Source organism: Cynocephalus volans, chromosome 14 (genome assembly GCF_027409185.1).
Source record: "Cynocephalus volans isolate mCynVol1 chromosome 14, mCynVol1.pri, whole genome shotgun sequence".
NCBI classification, from domain to species: domain Eukaryota; kingdom Metazoa; phylum Chordata; class Mammalia; order Dermoptera; family Cynocephalidae; genus Cynocephalus; species Cynocephalus volans.
In genome coordinates, this window is record NC_084473.1 from 11,559,563 (window position 1) to 11,569,391 (window position 9,829).

The following is a 9,829-nucleotide window of genomic DNA, read 5'->3' on the forward strand; positions in this document are numbered from 1 at the left end:
TCTCAGAGGAAAAAGGTCTGGTCACGCCTCAGAAGTGTACTTAGAAGTATATACATGTATATGTTTGAGAAGAGTGGTCCCGAGAAGTGTCTGGGATCCTGGAAAGGTAAGCTTTGATTCTGGTTCTGCCAGTTTGGCCAGAGACCTTGATGTCATTCCCAGCAATCTCATTTTCCCCATTAGTGAGATAGAAATGGCTCCAGGACGCTTTATGTGTTTCCCTACTCAAAAAATTTCATTAGCTCTTCTATGATTATGCATGAAATCCCTAGCCTGGAATCCAGGGCTTTCTACAAGGTGTCCACAGCCTCCCTTTACAGACCTTTCTTCCAGGGTTTCTCTCCATTTTTTCTCAAAATAGAACATACTTGGCTCTTCCCTCTCTGGTTAAACCAATTTCCACCCATGTGGAATGCCATCCTTCCTTCCCTTCTCCACCCAGCAAGCTCCTACCCATTCTCCACTAAGACCTCCTGTCCCCTGAATGAAGGGCTTGACTCTTACTGAGTTCTGGATCCCCTGTAGCTTTTAACAAATTATTTAGAAAGGTGCCTGCCTCACGTACATGAGAGAAGCAGTATTTTTATTTTTCTTTCAATGTTTTTGACATTCAAAACCTTGGGTCTATAATGTGTCCAGGGTAAATTGGTGATTTCCTATTATTTACCATCACTATATGAAGAGTATCTTCCAGTCTCCAAACACTTTGGTCCAGCAAAACTGTAAGCTGTGCAGGATGCATCATTCACAGAAGAGACTGTACCATTCCCACCTCTGTGCCCACTGGTTCTGTTCCACCTTCCCTGTTCTCTCCCTCCCCATCCTTCCCTTACTGCCCAGCCCAAAGGCACTCTCCTTCCAGGTCAGTTTCCTATGTCCTGCTTTCCTCCTAAATTCAACTTGAGCATTGTGCTAGTTCTTTGCCAAAAAGGAACTGAGTATAGGCTCTTCCTACATTGAGTTTGCAATCAAGAATAGTTGATTGAGGACAGGTACTCAGTGTTTGTTTAATGACTGAATGATTGAATGAATGTATTTTTAAGTGAAAAAACAATTAATTATAACTCAAGAAACGTAAGTGTCCGAAGAGATTCACAGATAACATACAATGACAGTTCAAAGAATCCTGGAGCAAGAGATGACTTCTTGCGAGGGGATTAGGAAATGGAGGTGCTATGTGACCTAGGTTCTTAGGATTCAGCAGAATTTGGAAATGGAAAGAGAGAACAGTCCTCTATGCAAAATGAGGACAGGAGTGGGAAAGTATGAAGTAAATAAGAAAAATAAGTAATGACTAGAGAATAGAGTACACATGTGGTTAGAAAGAGAGTAGAGGGGTAGGTGGAAACCATATCAGAGATGGGCTAGAGGCTGTACTAACTTGCAATGTGATGTCAAAGAAGCCACTACCGTCCTCCAGGACTCACAGTGATTGAAGACACTGGCGTACAATGCCATCCTGGTCTTTCCAGCTACACCACCCTCTGATCTGTAGCCCTCTGTGGTAGGCAGTAGGGAACTTCTCAGCAATAATGGGCATGATGGAGCGGGACTTGGGAAAAAGTCCTCAGCAGCAGTGTGACAAAGCAAAGTGGAAGGAAGCCACTTTGGGGGATCTTTTACTAACCCACAGGCCACCATTTCTAATTAGGTAGTTTATGAATAGCATTAATTAAAAACTTACAAAGCATACAAGGAAGGAAACTGTAGTGAAAGTGATTGGTCATTAGAATGCGGGCATACACTTAGTTTCCATAAAAGCTTGCCTTCAAGTAAAATGAGGAATTGCTTTAAACTTCTTGGCTTTTAGAGCAGCACTCTGACAGCTAAGGTTGCCCCTGTAATATTCCATTTGCTGCCCTGGCTTCTAAAAAATGTTGGGGCCTCCATGGAGTGAGTGCGGAGGAGGCTGGGCTACTGGGAGTCAGGGCCATGCAGCCAGGGACTCAGGCTGGGCAGGGCCACTTCTTTGGACAGGCAGGGGGTGGGGGGTGAGGCACTTGAAGAAGAATTGGAGAAACCTCCTTGCAGGCCTAGCTCTGTCCCTTTCTAGCTGTGTGGCCTCAGGCAAATTAACTCACCTCTCTGAGTTGCAGTTTCTCTTGGGATATTTGTGAGGCATAAATAAGAGAAGCTCATGTGACATTCAGCATATTGAACAGGTTCTCCATAAGGCTCATTCCTTCTCACCCATCAGAAGCCGACAGGGTTCCAGGAATTTTTTTCTTTAATTGATTCATTTTTTCATTTATTCATTCAACAAAGATATTTATGTGCTCGTAACACAGAGGTGACCAACAAACAAATAATCTCTGTGGGTCCTTATTAGGCTTGTGATCTAAGGGAGGGGCAGATATTAAACAACCATTTATCAGCTACATGACCTTGGGCAAGTCCCTTCACCTTGCGGAGCTCTGCTTCCTCATCTGTGACAGCAACACGGCAGAGCTGATTTCAGTATTAAAATAAGAAAATGTACGTTGAGGACCTACACAAACACAAGACTTCTGGCACACATCTCAAGTCTTTTCTCTCATATCCTGCTACAGTCCCCAGCTTGAGTTCTGGGAATGGGAGAGGAGAGAAAGGGAAGGAACCAGGATGACCTCCAGGTTGCATCCAAGCTTTATCAACGAGGTAACACAGTTTGATGATTGTATCTAAATGCTGTACATTTATTTTAAGGTAGATAAAAATGGATGAGTTAAAAAAAAAAAACAGAAGCAAGTGGTAGGTTAGTCTTTGGTGATTTTTTTGCCCTTTTCCAGAAAAAAAGAAAAAAATGGATATCATGGCAACTACTCAGAAACTGAATGCCAGTGACTGCAGTCTTCAGATCTTTTGATTTCTTATTGACATTCTCACTGACACCAATGGTGTTTAAGCTGGAGCCGGGCTGTTGTACACACAGTCATGGTTGGCTGTAGTCCAGCAGGACCTACAAGGGAAGACTGTTCAAACCTCGACACTTATCACCCAGATGCAGAGAAGGTGGGAGCCACACGTTTGAAGGAAAGGAGTAAACTCTGCTTCCATCAGCTCCTCCACAGCCCCCAAAGAAGTAGCACAAAGACTCTAAGACTTTGCAGCCCATCATTGAGCGCTGAGAGCCAGGAAGAGTCCAGCAGAGCAGAGACATTCTGGAAGCAAGACACTGGCCTCAGAGCCCTATGCTGATGGAAGCGGCGCTAATCCCCAAGCAGCCCTCACACATAATCCTCCCTCACTGTCACTCCAAGACAACTAAAAAGTGACCTAGTGATGAGTGCACCTCCATCCCTTCCAACACCTCCGTGAATGAGAGCGGCTCTAATGGCTTACTCTGCAGCAGCATCCATTAGTACAGACATAGTGGTATTTAGTGGATCTATTTATTAATCAACAAAATGAGTTGAATGCCTATCAGGCATTAAGGACCAGGGCCGAAAACAAGGGAAACTTGGAAATAAGAAAGGCAAGATCTGGACCTTGTGATTTGGGGAAGGAAATGAGACAGACACACAGGTCCAGGCAAAGAGTAAGTATATGCTCAGGGTACTTATTGCCTGAACAAAGGTTGACTGAATGAATGAACATAAGGACAGAAATGCACGCATGCTGCATGGTACTGTAGAAAGAGCTCAGGACTTAGAGTGTGAAGGCAGAGTTGGTATCCCAGCTCACCCCCTTTCCAGCTAGGAATTAGGCTGCATCATTCTTGCTTCCAGATCCGTTGTCCACCCTGCTCCATGCCCCGGGGGCTGACCTCTGGGGACTGTCTTCCCTGGGCTCCCTCGTGGTCTGTATTCTGGTTGAGCTCAGCCATAGGGAGTCCCTGGAAGAGACTGGAGGGTAAAGACTGGGTTTCTTCCCCTCCGCCCCTGGCTCAACCTCTGACAGCAGCTGTCCACTTCCCACTGGGCCCCGGGAACATTGTGTCTAGCTTTTCACCGTGGCTGCTGTCTGTGTGCTTCGACATTTCTTCTCTCGCTTTAATCCTGTCTACACCTCTGGAAAGAGTTCCTTCATGGAAACCATCTGAGTCAATTCTGTTTCCTGCTGAGTCCCAACTCATTCAGTGAATTAAAGGAAGTCATGGAACTTCTCAGAGTATCAGGACCTCAACTATGAAATGGAAATAATAACAATGCTTAGTATCTAGCACAGTGCCTGAACATTGGCCCTCACTAAACATTGGCTGCTTAAATAAATCAATGAATGAATGAATACATGAATAGATGAATGTAGGAATGCTCATGAGGATTAATTACAAGGTTTTATTGTATTAGGTGTGAAGATATTGGTTATTCTTATTAAGTGGCAAATGAATGTAATAGATAGTATTTAACTATCTTGATATTGTAAAATGTGCACAGGCCAAGAATCAGGAAAAGTGAGTCCCAATTTTTCCGTTTGTTAATTGTGTAATCTCAGGCAACTTATTTTCCCATTCTGTGCCTCTATCCCCCACTCCCCTCATAAAACAAAAGTATTGGAGTTAATAATCTAGCCATCTTGGACATCCTATCAAGTACTAAACATTCAAGAGAACTGAATAACAGTTTGAATTGGAGAATTTAAGGAAGGCCTTAGAGAAGAAGCAGGACATGAAGAATAGGATAAACTAGGACAGCAGAAGAACATTCCCAGTGGGCAAGACTGGGAGGGAGAAAAGGTGGGAGAGGTCTGCTGATTCTGGTGACCAAGAAGAACATCTGGCTGGGACAGAAGATGTCCATGGGGACATAAGGGGAAAAGGCTGGGGACACAGGCTGGGGACATATCTGAAAGGCTCTCTAATTTCCTCACAGCCCCTGAAGCCAGTGCAGAACGAGGATTTTGGTTTCCTCTGCTCAGCCCCCTGAGTGACCACGAGGATCTCTCTTGTCATCTCTTGATAGCAGTTGCCCTCTCTTTTTTGTGATTTGTTTCTCTGAAAGTCGCTTGTCAACTTAGGGATGGAGGAAAATTTATTAGATGAGGAAACCATTTGGTAAGGGGTATTTTTAGCACCATTCAAATCTTGGCAAAGGACTTATTCCTGTCATTATCCTACTTACATTTTAAAATCTGTTACTTTGCAGCGAAGTCAAAGGCAAGATCATCAAAAGAAAGTGATTTTTTTTAAATATTGCAAGATTATAAATCTAGAAAAAACATTTTGGATGGGCCTTGCAGACCATAGGCATTAAGTCAAAAGTACTTGAAAAAAATGATAAAAATTAACAATAAGAATAACGTAAAACTACTGTAAGGTGCATGAAGTTATTTGACAAATGCAGCTCGCTGTGTGAGTACAGTCATGTCCCTTCCTTTCTAGGGCCTCAGTTTCCCCATGTGTCAGAAATGGAGCTGGACCCAATGGCGGGCTCTGGAGGCCTGTCCTGCCCTGATAGAGCCTGCGGCTCCCATCCACTGCCCTCTTTCTCCTCTGTCATGAAAAGCATTCCTGGGAGGGCACAAGAGAACTTGCACCACTTTGGTGTCGGCTCATCTGATCTTGTCCCCTGTGTGGCCCCTCTGAGCGCAGGAGCTGGAGAACCGAGGCAGCTGCTCAGTTCTGGCACTTTGTCTGTCTTTGGCCAGAGATGAAAGGATTCAGTGCCAGCCTGCGCTAAAGCTGGGCCCTTGGGTAGAGGTCATCTAGACATGTACTGGCCTCATGCCACTGCTAGGGACAGGACTCGTCACCTCTCGTGGATGCTTGCCAGGGTGGCCCCCTGAACACTTGTCCGGTCTCCAGTCCACCCCCGCATGGCTTGCATAAGGGTCATTCCAAAATGCTCATCTGTGGTTTGTGTTACTCTCCAGCTCAAAAATGTTGGCGACACTCTCTTGAGCTACAGCAGTGTGTCCCCAGAGACACCATTCTGAGAGACACTCGCTCAGAAACACAGGTCACTTGGGTTTAGAGAACTTCTCTGTCCCCTCCCCCTCACAGCATCCCAGTGCTCCCAGAATCCCTGCAGGAAAGAAACCTGTTCAACTCAAATCAAACCCAGCATAGTTCCAAAATATATTCAACCAAAGGACTTTTTTTGTTTAGTAACTGCAAGAAATGTCCCTGAGAACTACAGTTCCCAACAGTATGCTTTAGGAAACACTGCTTTCTGGGTTAAAATGCAAACGTTCCAGGGTTTAGATAAGGCTTGCCTCAGTCTGGCCCCTGATAACTCTCAGCCTCCCTTCCCATGACTCCTCTGTACACCCCAAATTCCAGTTCCACTGAATTATGAGTTGATAGTTGATGATTTGTGTATGTGCGAGAATGTTGCAAAAATATAAACCTGGAGAAAGTGAAGCAAAGCAAAGAAAACAAAATAGGACCTTAAGCAAGAATATTACCTGGAAGATCCTAAGTTTCGGTTCAAAAGCACAGGAAAAGTTAAATTATACTCACTGTTCACTCACTTTTTTGTCAATAAACTAGGAATTCCACCCACTCCTTTGCTCATGTGGTTCCCTCAGTCTGGAGGCTTCCCCCTGTCCTTACCTATGAAAAGCCCTTTATCTTTCAAAGCTCCACTTAAATACCACCTCTTCTGTGGACCCTCCCCAAATTCCATATAAGAATTTTTTACTCATTACTCTGTGTTCTCATAACACTTTTCATGAACTTCTGTGAAAGTACTTTCCCTGATATGTATAATAATAGCTGTAATTTATTGGCACCCGTCTGTGCCAGTATTGGGTCATAGGCAAGCGGCATACTGGTTAAAAAAATAAAGTCCCTGACCTCTGTGCCTCTGGGTCCCCTCCCCTCACCTGGAAGACTCCAGGATCATATCCTCAGAACCTTGTCCCCATGCATTGTTCATCCCGAGCCTGTCTCGGCCACACGGGTGGACCTCCTGACTTAACTTGCCTCCTGCCAAAGATAATCTGTTGAAATCAGAAAGAAAATGGTTCTGAGACCTAAATGGAAAGAAAATGAGGCATTAGCTAGCAACATTTCTCAAATTAGGGGTTCAATTATTTGGTCAATTATTAGAAAGGAAATTGAGAGCAAGAAAACAGGCTCAAAAAATCCGATCTGAATAGGCAGAACTGATGTCACAAAGCCAATACATTTCAGGCTTTTGCTCAAGTCTTTTTATTCGGGACCCAATCCTAACAAACCAATGATACATTAGGAAGAGCAGATGAAAAGTGAGGGGTATTGATACAGAGAAACCACCAGAGACAACAGGATGCAGTAATGACATGGAATCAATGAAGAGGAAAAACGGATATGCGGCCATTGAGAGGAGGGCAAATAGGCCCGCGAATGTCAGTCATCTCAACCTCTGTGGACATTACTACACTATAGTCCATCGTTGATATTCATAGAGATGCCGGAATTATCAGAAAATGTTAAATGTTAAACTATCTGCCATATCCTCTTTTAGAAGGCAGCCAAGTGTTATGTTTATAAGCTATTAGGGAAAATTTTCTTTTTAAAATGGTAAGTGTTTGCTCAAAAGGTTAAGATTCCCCCATGATATGCTCACAGTTCATGCTGTTGTTCTCAGGTCTTTGCTCAAATATCACCTTCTTGAACCCCTTGATTTAAACTGCAGCCCCTCCCCATGCACGCACACTGCCAGCACCCCCCCTTTTCTTACCATATTTTTCTTCATACCAATTATGACCTGATAGAATACATAACTTAGTGTTTGGTTATTATCTCTGTCTCCCAACCCCCCAAAATGTAAACTCCACGAGGGTAGGGGTTGTTCTGTTTTCTGTTTTGTTCACTGCTGTATTGTGGTGCTACTGTCTACCTGGCACCTGTAGGCTTCATTGTTGAATGAAAGCATGAATGAATAAATCTAGTTATTTGGATGACATATTTAAAAAGTCATTCTGTGGACTGTCTAAATGCAGAAAAACTATATGAGAATTTTTAATATAAAACATATTAATTCACTGGCAAATATTTATTAATGTCATATTGTATGCAGACACTGTGCATTGGGGACTCGTTTATTTTCTTCCAACCCACACTTTTGAGTGCCTTAAAGCACCAGTATTCCACATTCAGAGTCACTGACACACTTCACACACACACACACACACGCACGCACGCACGCACACACACACGACATTCTGGTTCCTCCTCGTAGTATAACTTAGATCTTATCAGCTCTGTTATATAGAGGTTTGACAAGTCTGGTGCATGTCTCCTTCAGAAAATTCTTAGAAGTAGGAAATGATTATAGTGATTAGAAACAACAGTGTTTTCCCAAGTGACACTAGAATCAATATTTAACTACCGTTTATTGTGATGTAGGAGGCATCCCAGAAAGTGTGCTGGACATAGATCTAGAAAACTTGGGTCCTACCTCTGGATCCATCATCTAAGAGCTGAATGATTCTGGCAAGTGACTTAACCACATATAGCCCATTCAGAGGTCTTTTTTTTACAGGACTTTTGTAAACTATAAAGTGCTATACAATGTTAAGGAATTATTATTATTTTGTTGAGAAGTAAAAAGTGCATTATGTGGCATGAGAAATAGGGGTGAGATCTTGATGACTCATGACTCTTGAAACGCATGGGTATTAGTTATGATATCTCAGCCAGCTGCACCGTTATATAACATGCTGTGTGACCCTCACATTGAGGACCTCAGTTTCATCGTGTGCAAAAAATGCTTCTAGTTCCAGCATGCTGGGATGATTTCTCTGACTCTGATTGCAGCTGACAGGGTCTGTAGGTTTGCCGCAGTGAATTGGGATGGATTCCAATTGATCTTCAAGCTTGACCTGGTAGTTTTATAAGAGTGAACCTTCAAAAATTTCTTCATTCACTCATTTATTTCTTCATTCAACAAATATTTATGAACACCAGTTAGGTGGCAGAAGCTGTCCAAGATGCTGGGGATAACAAATAGAAGAAGACATTGTCCCAGTATCATCGATGATCAAAGCTGAGTCAGAGAGCAGATTTATAAACACGTAATTGTTGTGCATGTTAGGAGCCATGAGGAAACAGAAGCAAGGTGCAGGGGGAGGCCTGGCTCACTCTGGGAGAGGCAGACTCAGCTTTACACAAAAATAACATCTCAGTGGGACCTTAAAGGAGAGGTAAGAATTAGCCAGCCAGGGACAGAAGACAGTCATGGAATAAGGTAGGGAAAGAACTTGGGAAGACATTTCACTTTGACAGTTTCATAAGCATTTATTGTGTGCCTATTGTGTGCTAGGCACTGTAGATGAAAAGGCATGCACATATTCAGGGAATAGAAAGCGGATAGGATGGAGCTGGTAAGGGGTCAATAGTAAAGCGCTTGAATGCCATGGACACTGTCTCGTGGGAATCTGTTAAGGGCACAGACTTATGAGATTGTCGAATGCAGAAAAGAAGTTATAGAGCATAATCATTACATACCTTCACCATTCAGACATTAAACAGATATTAATTAGTGCTAACTATATACTGAACACCAGGGATACAAGGGTGAGTAGGACAGAATCCCTGTCTCTGAGCAAAACTTATCAATGAAGTGTAATAAAAGCTATGATCACAGGAACTATCCTCGCAGGAGGATTTAATGTAACCTGGGAGGACGGATGGGCAAGGGAAGACTTCCCGGGGGACATGACATTTTAAGCTGAATCTCTAAGGGTGAATAGGAACTGTCCAGGTGACTGGAATAGGAAGTGTTCCAAGCAGAAGCAGAAGCAGGAGCAATGGCCTGGAGACCCAAGAAAGGAACTAGAAGACTTCAGCGTGGCTGTGGTAGAGTACACAAGGAGGGAGGTGGCTCAGGGCCTGCGGTCTATAGTAAAGAGTTTGGGCTTCATCCCAAGCAAAGCCATTGGTGGATTTTAAGCATTGGAGAAACATGATAAGCTTTGTATTTTG